The sequence below is a fragment of the Hesperophylax consimilis genome, chromosome 5 (assembly GCF_061612785.1).
Source record: "Hesperophylax consimilis isolate HC1 chromosome 5, BYU_Hcon_1.0, whole genome shotgun sequence".
NCBI classification, from domain to species: domain Eukaryota; kingdom Metazoa; phylum Arthropoda; class Insecta; order Trichoptera; family Limnephilidae; genus Hesperophylax; species Hesperophylax consimilis.
The window spans coordinates 25,701,222-25,714,891 of NC_142840.1; the positions used below are offsets into that span (position 1 = coordinate 25,701,222).

The 13,670-nt window shown below is 31.4% G+C and overlaps 1 protein-coding gene across 7 annotated transcripts in view; it reads left to right on the top strand.

Annotated features, from left to right (window-relative positions):
* Prosap (SH3 and multiple ankyrin repeat domains prosap) overlaps positions 1 to 13,670 on the top strand; it is a 254,059-nt gene that overhangs the window by 130,628 nt on the left and 109,761 nt on the right. For 6 of the 7 annotated variants that reach the window (XM_089631747.1, XM_089631750.1, XM_089631751.1 and 3 more), the window contains exon 2: positions 2,440 to 2,535. The gene's annotated coding sequence lies outside the window, so the exon portion shown is untranslated. Of the gene's footprint in view, positions 1 to 2,439; positions 2,536 to 11,512; positions 11,646 to 13,670 lie in introns of those variants that run through there. The other variant, XM_089631748.1, reaches the window with a different exon arrangement.

Genomic DNA, 13,670 nt, shown 5'->3' on the forward strand with positions numbered 1-13,670 from the left:
TGTATGCAGGTTGTTTATTTATAAGCTCCGTGACCGGAGTAGTAAGTGCCCACTAGTTGCTTTCAGCCGGTAAGTGGATGTGACCTTTGCTTGTTAAGTAAACATCACGGAAAGACAGAAAAAGATTGATGGAGTGTAATGAAAACGTTGTTTCCAATAATGAACTATAGAACTATACTAACAAACCAAGTAGTGGCCCACTACAAATAAACAACTTTGAAACGTTTTTTTAGATCTTCGTTAGGTAGATAACTATTATTAAATTTCATATTGTTTCCGTACGTACGTACACGTGGTTATAAGGGAACTGGCCATATAAATAAGTCACTAAGCACAGCGACAGGCAATCCCAGCGGTGTTACGATTCTAAATTATGGTTTCTCAAAGAGCAATACCAACTAAATTATGGTTTCTCAAAGAGCAATACCAACTAAATTATGGTTTCTCAAAGAGCAATACCAACTAAATTATGGTTTCTCAAAGAGCAATACCAACTAAATTATGGTTTCTCAAAGAGCAATACCAACTAAATTATGGTTTCTCAAAGAGCAATACCAACTAAATTATGGTTCCTCAAAGAGCAATACCAACTAAATTGGCGGATGCCATTGTTCCACTAGTTTATGGGAAGTTTTAACTGTCACATTATTTTTTTATTTATTTCTATACTCGTACATGCAGTTTACAGGTAAATATAAGATAGGTGTACGTAATACACTTTTTCCAATATAAAACATGGAAGTAGAGTGTAAAATAATTAGTAACACCTCACTAGGAAAACCTGTGCTGAAGTTTTCGCATGTTTCAGATAAAGTGTTTTTACATATCAGGTACGACATTATAGTAAACTAGTAACAAAGCAATGAAAAGAAATAAAAAATGATACTGCATGAAGGGAATAAAACAAAACAAGAAATGTAGAAGATAATTGATGCAAGTATTTGAAAATATTACCTATTTATTTATACAATGCTATACTCCTTTAAGAGGAAACTACAAGCCAAAAATTTGTATATTGTTGGTATACCTTATATTGTAGGTAATAGGCATTAAAATCGCTTGACAAACGGAGTCTAGAAATGCTCGATTTCAAGCACAAAACTGGTTTTTATTTATTTTGTAAATAATTTTATAAGAAAACGAAAAAGTTAGTCAAGTGAAACTGTCACAGATAATCTTAGCTAAAATACTGTATATTTTTAAAGTTGTTTCCGTTATGAATTTTTTGACATTTTGACATTTCTATTGAAAAAAAAAATTTAGTTTACATTTATATTTTTTACTAAGTCATTTATTTTTTTATTTGTATTCTACTCAAGCGAAACTGTAGGAAAACCTTCAATTTATCTAAAGCGTATTTTTTGGTATTTATAATGTACACCAATTTGTTATAAAGATTAATCAAAATAGTGATTTGGCATTAAGCTTTATATGAGTTTTTTCAGGAGGTATTCCATTTACAATATTTTTGTTGAAGAATCTACCCGTATGTGTATTTTGAACGCTTTCCTATAAATAAACGTTTTCAAACATCGTATTGATCTTTCTTAGCATACGTCACCACTTGTCATCATATGACGTCAATGACGTTGTAGTATCGGATTTTAGGTCTGTTTGTCTCTCGATACGCATAAAATATTATTATTTTAAGCTAAGACTCTTTTAAAGATAAACGGGCGCCAATGTAACATTACATTTATTTTAAACTAGGTAATAACCTAAGCGTTATATACCGATATATATGATAGTTGATTAAGTTCGTGATTGATTTAATTTATTTGTTAAATGTACCAAATGCTTTACAAAATATTCAATAAATAGCTATGTTAATAGCTACTATGAAGAAGAAAATTTGTGCAGGTATATAAAGCAACTAGTTGGGAAATTTGCGCAGCTTTTCGTGGCTGAAATATCCAAGTCAGCGAAATCATTTTCAGGTCGTAACGTTTCCACCGAAACCTATGAAGCTTTGAATAAATTATAATATATAATCAGTTTTATTATAAAAAAGACAATACGTAATATATAAATGAAGCAGTGATCATTATGCTTATGAAAATCACATTTAGGTACCTACATACCAAACTCTCTAGTAAAATAGACTCTTTATATAAATATATACATAATTAAATCTAGTTTTTTTTTTTTAATTTTTATCTCCCCGACAAATTGGCGCGCTAACATACAAAGGTAAAGTATGTTCACTCAACCCTTTAGGGCAAGTATTTTCATTTTCCTATAATTAAACAAGATTAAATTGAATAAGCACAATATTAGTTTACAAAAAACTACCCTTATCATTTTTTGTTGAACCCGTTTGACCCTCGCCTCCTGGAGGCCGCTTTATGTTGCTGTGTAAACCCATTAAATATTCGCTTATTAATGTATGTAAATCCATTAAACGGGCGCTTATTAATGTAGTATCTCTCCTTGTTACAGGTTGTTGGACCCGCCCAAAGTCTACCCCTGAAGTGTGACTCGAGAGCCCCCTGGGCTCGCCTCTCGGGAGCTACCCTAAATACAAAAATGTCATAGGTGAGTTGGATAAACATTAATTTACTTTAATCATATTAGTATTAATTGCTACGAGAATTTATCGCTTTGAGGCGGAGTAATTAATGATTAACTGCTGTTGATACGAATGTAATAACGTTGGGTTATTGCCAAAAGTTTTGCGAGTCAATAAATGTTTTATCATGGAGTTCCTAATCACAATTTTATAGGTCGATTTTAGATTAACTGTAAATGTATGTAATTTTGTTTCCAATACAATTTCTACAAAAATCAGAAGATCTACAATGTTATTACAGAAGTGGATAATTTGTATAATCTCTTAAACAGAAAATTTATTGTTAAATGATTTAAAGTTTAGGCTATCGCCTTTTAAACTAATTCGATTAATTACACAAAATCCGTCGTTCAGAATGCTCTTGACAGACTACCATTTAGAAATGTCTTTGCTTGAAATTGACAGCCTTTCTTAACTTTGTTTTAAAAATAAGTTATTTACTTTGCCTAATTAACTGATTTGCTGAAACTTTCCATCACGTTTCAGAAAGTTGTCGGTATTTTGTAGTGCCTTATTTTGTCAATGATGAGAATTATAAGGCTTTCTTCATAATGTCTTCCGAGCTTTCCTCATCAGCTGTTGGAAACAATTTTTGTATTCAAAGTTTTGTATTGAACAACATAATTTGTATATCATATATATGAAATGATTTTTTTTAATGTAACTGCACAAGTTTTCTTAACCGTCTGGAGGCAGTGAGACTATGGCATCCTCAGTTAGGGTATGTTGTGAGGCCGAAGGTAGTGAGGAGGGGAAGAAGAAGGGAATGCAGATCTGGTAACCAAACACGGTCAAAGTCATTTTAAGCAACGTTTCAATTCTGAATAGTGGTCTCACACCAGGGCGATACTGAGAGTACATTCCACTCTGGAACGTGCCGTAAATATACTACATATTATTTTAAATGATTAATTTGTGAAATAACACAAAATACAATTAGCCACGGAGGCCGTCAGTAATACAGTATTTCCGAAATATTCTGAGATTAAATACCAAATTATGTACAATATACATTATTATCAAATAGGGCAATGTGGCCCCTGGGGAAAGTATAGTCCTTTTACGGTATACCTACGTCAATAATATTACCATAATTTCACTGTAATAAAATGCTAATATACAAGCATAGAGCGATAATTAGAGGCGCTACTGCGTACTATCCCTTGTTACCACTAGTAGAACGCGGTAAGCGATGCGCATAGACCGGATTCTGTAGTTTAAGTTAGAGCATTGGAAGAGTTGGAGGTCAGTTGGAGGTAAAAAAGCGGTACCAATTATTCCGCTTCGTGTCTCATTTAAATATAATACATCAATGACTTCAGTATATAACACGACAGGACCTACATCATTTGGGTCAACACTATAAGGTGAGAGGACAGATATTATGACAGTGAACATAATATTATTCAAAGGTGTATACATAATAATATTATAAACTTCATTGTATATCAGAGCTACGTTCGCTACACACGATGTGTTAATGTTTGACATCATTATGAACACGGGTGAGTTGGTTAATTTATTAATGACTATGAAACAAATTGCTGGCCAAGGTCTCCACTGTTATTGTTTTTACTTGAACTACAATTTGTAATTTTTCGCTTACATCACATTAACAGACTTGTACCCTGTACCTGTTTCGTATTGAATATTCACGATTAACATTACATCACCTGACTAGTGACTAGGTAGTACTGGGTAGGTATGACTGTTGCACTAGATACTTTTGTAAATATTCATTAAAAACTCTAGAACGTCATTATAGCCGGGGTAATCAACATTTTTCACAATTGATCAAGCAAACCTGTAGTTAATTTACACCCCTTTTCAGGGACTTAGTATTTTTTTATTTAGTCATAAAAAATTACATTTTTATATGTTGTATAAACCTTTACTAACTCATAACAACTTAACACTTCACTACATCTAAAACCTATTCTTTATAGCATTTAAGCATAACCCACGAAAAGCAGTAAGGCTTTTGGCTTCGTTAACATCTGTCAGTAGTTCAATGAAAATCTTAAATGCTTTAAAATAGAGATTATTTTGGGTTCTCTACAAATTTGAAGAATAAATGAATTGAATGAATATTGAATTCCAATAATTGGAAGAGATTCTCAATAAATTAGCAATATTCATTTCTTTCCGTGTAGTTTTTCACTCCCGTTTAAAACGTTATTTACTTATTCCGATTATATTTGTTTATGTTTGTGATAAGGTTGAGAACCCCTGATCTTATGACAACTCAATAGTAACTATTACGTTACAGTCAGGTCGCACTGCGGCTGCTTGCACAATGATTTCTCGTTACATTTAAATCTCAAGTATTTTTATTGAAATCAAAGCGGCCCAGGTGTCAAATACACTATTTATAAAGTAATCACTCATGCAACATTATTTAGTAGGTTACTTTATTATATTATAATAAATTACCAAAGAAACAACAACGACTACCAAAACATTACGAGTTATAATGTAGTATAATCTCTGACTTTCTTTGATCAAAATTACACGTTGTTGGTTATTTTTGTTTACTAAGAATTATTATGTATTGATCTGGTCATACTTATTCCAGTACTAAAGGTACAAAAAACATTGTTTTTCTTATTTTTTATTTTTTGCTAGAGCAATCCCGATGAGTTACAAAACTCATTGTTGGACGAGAGGGACTTACGATATCTTATGAGGGAGTTAATAGGTAGGTACAATTTTACATTGGTATTTGATAACAAAATTATAAGTTTCACAAACAAAACAGTACAAAAATAGAAAAAGGGAGGGATTTATTACCTCCAGATGCCTTGCCCCGATGATGCATACTGCTGGACTTTCCGAAACGTTAGAACTAAAACAAAAAACAATTAACATAAGAAATATTCCTACAATGGGCTCTTTAAATGTATTCGGTTCGAATATATTGGTTTCAATTGGTGGATACCAAAATATTCTTGCAGCTATGATAAAGAAATCATTTTAAAAGGTAACATATGTTTTTCAGCCACAAAATGAGGATGTATTAAACACGCATGTTTTTTTTATTTTGAAAGTAGCTTTTTAATTAAATCTCTCCAATTTCTGCTGTGTGAACATAACTATACATATTACAGTGTTTTAAAAATTTCCCGTTTAGTAGAAAACGCAAATTTTTAAGCGAAATTTTCGGGCGATATTCTTGTATTTTGAAAAGAGAAAATAATAGTATACGCTCTAAACATTTCTTTGTCTGTGGTTTTGACACGCTTGAATTTTGATTAGCCATAAAAAATAATGTAGCTAAATTCACGTCTAAAACGCCCCTTTTTAGACCAGCATTGAAACAATTTTTTTTTAAAAACACGAAAACAAAACTAAAAGAAAAATTTCCCCAAAAATAACACGAAATACGTAAAAATTAACACCACATTTCCCAAAAAATATTGCGATTTTTTCTGCATAAATAAAACTATTGCATATCAAAAAATCGTTTTCCCCAATTCAAGCTTTCTCGGTATCGACTAATATATACTCGTAGAAGCAGTTTTTTTCATATTCATTTCCTAACCTCGAATTGTTTACTGAGTGTTTATGCGGAACGCATTTTGTAAGCTTTAAAAAAAATAATTCACATTCGAAAATTAGCGTGCAAAAAGTATTCCATTGTATAGTTTCACCATCGAATAGAGGTTTTAGGGTATTTTCTTTATTCATTGAGTTTCACAAAACCTTCAATGAAATGAATGTGTACACAATATTCTTTCTTGCGACTCAGCTTTTTGATAAATTTACCTGGTGAAATATTTGTTTTGGTTGCTTCCCGGAAAGTAGGAAACAAATTCCTTATTTTTATTGTGTAACGAATTAAAGTATTATTTTACCCAAGGTTAAACCTTGAACCTCGAACCTCAAACCTTGAACCGTTTACCTACCTGTTTATTAAAATTCAAACACTGAGTATGTGAAGGAAATGCTACATATTCAAATATTAATTAAATCAGGGGTGTCCTAACCTGTCGATCGAAAATACTGTGGTGGAAATACTTATCATGTACACTTTAAAGCAAATTAAGACACTGCGATTTTATTGTGAAATTTTAACGAGAGTCAAAAATATAATTGTTGAAATGAATATGATATGCATACCTAATAGTAAAGAATTCCACACTTTTTTTTCATTATGAATTTTCACATTCTAACTTAAATATTAATATATTTTTTTTACAAATACTGATTTCATAGTTAAAATAATGTTTAAAGTTTGCATTTTTCAAAGCACGCCAAAACGATGAAAATCTGATGTGGTACGCGTGACGTCATTACGTACGTCGATTTTTCGGTTAACCCGAGTGGGATTGACAAATCGGGTCGGTGTAAAAACAAAAAACCCAATATATATTTTTGAAAAACATGAATTCTATCGAAACAATTTGTAAACAGAGTATACGCAGCGCAACTTGGCGTATAATTGTTTGCATTCTTAATGCACGCGGCCGGCCAACCCATGAGGTAGCGGTTTAAGTGCTGTCAGAACCCGCCGACCAATCACAGAGCGTTTGAGTGTCTCACGGTTTTAATTATTTTTAAGTGACGATTTATTAATTCTACGTGTAATTTTATATAATAAATGTATATATTCAGAATCAACGTTTGCTGATCTATATGAATATATATTTTTAAGCCATAATATTTTCCACTCAAATTTCTTATTCGAATAAATAAAACAATAACTTTTTTTATAAAATTCGCTTAAAACGGTAAACGTTATACGGTAAACCGTAAATTTTTTATTAATTATTTTTTTAGATATGAAAATATTTTACGACTTTTCTCATCATGTTGGGCTTTCAGACAATGTGAAGGAACAGTTTTATTACTGAAAAACATGGATAGACATGGTCATAAATCTTTTACCTTGTATAATGCACATAAATGTTTTTATTGCTGTTGTGATGCAAAACGTCATCCTTCTTGTCGAATAATTCATACTTAAGAACGTCAATATGGTATTAGACAAAATCATAGACCTTAAGTCGCACATTGAGGAAATACTAAGACAGATTTATTAAGGAATAGTTACATAAATGTCCATGTATCTTTGCTTCGGTTGGTGTTAAGTACTATTGCGTAATCTCTTGATTAATTCAGAAACCCTTTGAAGTTTCAGAAGGAAGCGGAAGCTTATTTTCTTCGCACCGAGCTTTAAGACGCTAAAATACATTTCTTTCACAATAGACATTTGCATATAGACGTTAAACATTCAGGATTTGGCAGGGCCTACTCAATCTACGCATGCACTTGCAGACGTCATGTGAGATGATAATTAAAGACAATTGGATGATTTGAATAGCGCCATTTTTATAAATAATGAACTTGAATGCGCTGTACAATTATGAGTTCCTAGGTTTTTTTTCTTTTAAAGAAAGACAAACGTTCCCGGGCTACGAATAACCTGACAATATTTTAAAATCTCCTACTACCACCACAGTAAGCTGAAAATGTTGCTTGTGTTGTGAAGGAGGACTTAGCCAGCCGAGGAATTGAACACACTTCGCCTCGGTGGAACCCAAACCCGATGCTAACTCAGCCACTGACCGATCAGGTTCTATCTAATTTTATTATTTACAAACATGTACAGAAAACATACTTACCTGGCAGGTCACTTCACATAAACACACTTTTAACAGGAAGTTTAATGCAGAGGACACTATATTAAAATCACTGGACATTACATGATTTTATACTTGCTATTTTACCTTCCGTTATTACATTTATTGGAAGATTAGTGGCAAAATTAACGATGATATTTATTTTAAAACTTGGAGAATTTGGGACCCTTTAGGACTGGAGAGTTTTTTATGAAATGACCTTAAAAGCTTACAAATTTTTAGTTGTTTACATTTTTTACAAATTTTAGCTATTAACAATGTCGCGGACTGTGAGGATGAAAGGTTTCCGACTTGGATGTGAAAGGATGAGTTTTAAGTGTAGCTCTAAATTCTGTCAAGTTTGTGATTATTCTTAAATCATGTGGCAGTCCATTCCAGGCTTTAGATCCTGAGACTACGGAAGCACGCTTACCTAACTTAGTTTCTGGTGTGTGCTTTGGTTCCTAACCTAACCTAAGGGATAACTATCATGAAATAACATTTTCCGGAATACACATTTCCGATACGTAAGCGGGAACCATTCCGGTAAGTGGCTTAAATACCATGCTTAATGTTTCCTTAACTCGCCACTATCCAATATAACACTGTTACTTTTCGTCTCTATTTGGGAACAGGAAAAACCCTGCAAAATTATCTGAACTTCATGCCTTTTATTTAATCAATTTACTCAAAATAATTTTCAACGAGCTTGTTTCCTTATCATTTTCTTCTCGACCTATAAAAAACAGCATCACTAATTCATTACGTAATTTCCTATACATCGGAAGTCAGGAATTGCACTTGATTCAATAAACACACTAATACTAATATTATTAAGTTTATATCTCACTAATCAAAGGCACTTAACCTTTTCACCGCTTCAATTATTCTAGCAATGAAAATTAAAAATAATATAAATAAATCATTTAAACATAGCGTTTAATAATTATATTTGAAAATTTATTAAGGAGCACTCGTTTTTATTTGTAATACTTTATCCTAAAGTAGTCCCATAGAGAGTTCGTACGTACGTCATTGACGATTGTCCTCTTCCTACTCACACGTCTTGTATGAAAACGAAAAAGATAGAAGATACTAGAACGATGATATCACACATGACATCTCTCTGGGACTACTCTACAGTGCTGTTTATGCTGCCGATTTAAAACACCCAAACCTATAGTAGTCATATTTATTTGATTTCTTTGTCATAATATTAAAATGCAATACATATTTTTTTTTATGTTAAAGGTTTAGATTAGATATTGGTAAAATATGAATATATGTGTACATATATATTAGGATGAAGTGATTTTTTAAAATTATTTTTAGAATCTCAAAATCCCTACATGTTTAATCATTGACACTATACTATGATCAAAAACACAAAATATTATTGACCTGCGTTGACATCTTCATGTGGCGCGGTTAACCTTAAAATTACGAAAAAAGTTTTATATTACATGTTACTAGACCTCCTCATAAATTTTTATTTTTGTTATTTATGGTGGCACATGATGGATTATTGTTTCTCGCTCTTGTAACTCTTTCTTGTAACATTCACAATTTTTTTTAGATGCGAAGCGAATTAAACTCAAAATCACTCTCGCGCATCGATTTCCTGATGCCACACTTATTTACTAAGAAATGCCCAACACAAGAAAAGATCCGTCGTGTCCTGTATTTGTGAAGCAAAACAGTTTACAACATGTTACCAACTTACTTTGGATATGATTTAAGATTTTCACGGCCAAAAGTATTTTTGTTATTTGTTTTTGGGGTATTATGCCGTGTTGCGCTAACTCCTTCTTTAGCCAACGTTTCGGACAGCATTGCAGTGTCCATCATCAGGGCAGATGTCTTATTTGAGGTTGTGTTAAAATGTGAGCTTAAGTATGAGGTTGTGATACCGTGTTGCCAGCTCCAACCCTCTGAGCTAACATTAACGTATCATTTTTTTTTATTTTTTTTTAATAGAAAAAAAAAAAAAAAAAAAAAATGATACGTTAATGTTAGCTCAGAGGGTTGGAGCTGGCAACACGGTATCACAACCTCATACTTAAGCTCACATTTTAACACAACCTCAAATAAGACATCTGCCCTGATGATGGACACTGCAATGCTGTCCGAAACGTTGGCTAAAGAAGGAGTTAGCGCAACACGGCATAATACCCCAAAAACAAATAACAAAAACTTACTTTGGTGTTGTAAAGTACCATTTGTGACATCTATAGGGATTTTGAAATTCTAAAAATAATAAAAAATCTTAATTTTTCGAGTAAAATATCTTCTGAAGGCTTATCACTTTGTGATGGCATTATTTATTATATTAAAACACAAATTATGTACTTACTCCTGATAAGATGAACTTTGTTCATGAAACATGTAGAGGTTATATATATTAAAGTTATGGAAACAATGTTATTTGTGTTTTAATATAATAAAAAAAACATCACACCGGCTAATATGTATTGTGTATTTAGGTATAATATTTTTTTAGCAGGTATACCTATTACACCTGTGATAATTACATTTAAAAATGCACAAGAAGGAAGAAAAGGATATACCTACAGGATACAAATTTAAGAAATACTGATAGTAGTTGATATGTAGTTACCTAGTTACCTGTATTTAAAAAAGCCGTGAATTGTTAATGATTCATTGTTAATTCAAAATAATTATTAGTTTAACTTTTATCTCCATATTTCCGAGAATTGATCCTATTATCGAAAGGGTTAAATTATACCGCGAGTTTATTTCACAGCGATAACGCTTGATTCGCCTTATCTATAAAATACTTTGTCAATAAAACACCTAATCAACAAATAATAACATCAGCATCATAAACACCTTATTTTTTTCACTTTAAACATTCCCTTTTCACTCGGTGGTTTATTTTACCTGCCAGAATACAAGTACTCGGTTTACTGGGCGACGCTTATCATAGATTCTTAGTCCTAGGTCCTAGTAGTACATAAAACCAGTGTTGCCCGTGGGTTTGATCGAATAACAACTTCGCGCGGTTCATCCACGCTTCGTTGGATTGTCATTGGCCGCGTGGAAATTCGAATCAATGTTACGAAAATTCCAACATACTGTCAGTTAGTTTCAAGTAAGATTCAAATATTCAAAGGTACTGTCAGTTTCAAATAAGATTCGAATCTTCAATGCTACGAAAATTCAAACTTATTGTCAGTTTCAAACAAGATTCCAATTTTTCCATGCTGCTTTATTTCCAAATTTGAGTTTTCTATCGCTGTCAAATTTGTATTTTTTGGTGTTTAAGTAAGAAATGCTACATTCGAATTATATTTGGTTATAGAAAATATTTATTTTGTGTGAAACGTGTTTAGTCTCAGTGTTTTGTACCTACTAAGGTTTCGTGCGTGCAGTTTATTTTATTTTTAATATTGTGCCCATTTTGGATATGTTTTCGTTGTTCCTCGACGAATATGGTGAGTTTCATAATTATATTTTGAAATTTAACACTTATCTGTGCATTCGGGAGCGTTGCTACTGCAGAGTTGGCGGACAAACAAAGCAGTGTATTTAATTCGTTGATTCCTCATTTGGCCACCTGCAGAGATAGGAATAGTAGTTTTTTTGAAGTCAATAATGGAAATGTGTAAAAATGAATAAATTTTCCATATATTCTCGATCTACATTTTCACTTTTTAAATTGCTATTTTGACTTTTTACTCAATGTACCTTAAACAAGTGTAGGTACGTACCTATCCACAAAAATTGTATTCAAGAATTTCTTATCTTGGTATAATATTATTTAAGAAACATAATTCGGCAATTGTTATCTAGAATACCAGCTCGATAAGGGGGGGATTCTCCATATTATATACGATACCTTAAATTCGCACTGCATTCCATTTTCATGCTTCCGGGATTGAGATAATATTTACGCACACAATCAAATCATAGAATAATGTTAATTCCAAAGAGTTAAGGAAGTATTCCATTAATTTCTATTAACGAATCAGCCTTAAAACTGATAATAAGTAATTTCAAATGAAATAGTTCAACCAAATAATAAGGAGAAAGGAGAAAGTAAATAAGGCAAATTATAGGGATTCGCCTCGACCAAAGGTTATCTTTTTAATTCATATTTCAAAGGTATTTTTTCACTTCGCATTATTGCCCTGGATGTTGATGTGATATTTCAGAAAAATGATCTATTAAGGGGAAGCTTAATGCTAAATCACTATATTGATTAATCATTATAACGAATTGGTGCACACTATGAATTCCAAAAAAGATGCTTTATTTGAAGGTTTTCCTATCGTTTCGCTTGAGTAGAATACAAATAAAAAAATAAATTACTCAATAAAAAATATATATTATTTTTTCAATAGAAATGTATGAACGCGTACAGGAAACAACTTTTAAAAAATACAGTATTATAGCTAAGATTATCTGTGACAGTTTCACTTCATTAACTTCTTGCTTTCTTTTAAAACTATTTACGAAATAAATAAACATGGCTAAAACCCTTTCAAGCAATTAATCAATTCTGAATGATGGTCTTTACACCAGGGCGATTCTGAGGGTAGCTTCCACTCTGGAACGTGCCTCAAGTAAACTATATTTTTACATTGTAAAATCGATGTAGATTATATTTAATCGATTTTAGAAGTAACTAACATAATATTATATTTTGATCATTTTAAATACAATTCTTAATAAATATATATCTACTCTAACATTAGAAGATTTTGCGATTGTGTAGAAGAGGATGTTTATTTTTATTCATACCCCTGACGTTATATAAAATATTTATTTCTACTGATTTATAAGTTTCTCTATACCTCTTTAAATTATTAAGTTCCAAAAAAAAATTTAAGATAATATCTATACATTTGTTATGCCCAAATGTTAATTATATAAAATTCCCTCGATAAAAAAAAATCGCAAAGTAAGTTCCGTAAATTTTTAAGAACGCGTTTTTTCTGTTATTTAATATGTTTTAGGCATAAAAAATTAATAATTAAGAGTTGAATTAAATATTTTCACCATTTTCGCTTAATTTTAATCGTTTTTTTTTAATATTAGCGCGCTCCCTCCAACATTCGCATTTACATATTTCCCTTTCAAACCATCTTTGAACCCTTACTACGAGCCTTAAGTTAGTCATAATTAGCTATTGTTTACAAAAAATATTATATTACTTATTAAAACAATGATAAAATCTACCTTTGTAAGAATTACAATAATAATTTTCGTGTAACCAATTATTCGTCATAACTGTTTCTTAAAATATATGTAAATAACTGAGTAAATTTTACAAACCATTCTAATTATTCTACTAATGTGCAAGCATTTTAACTCTATCATACAAATATCACGTTGTGAAATTTGTTCTTTGCCATTTGCGTTATAAGAATTTACGTATGGTGGTATTGTTATTAAATATATTCAGTTCTGCTGATAACAAAAATATATATTTTTAAATTTTTTTATCAATATTGGAC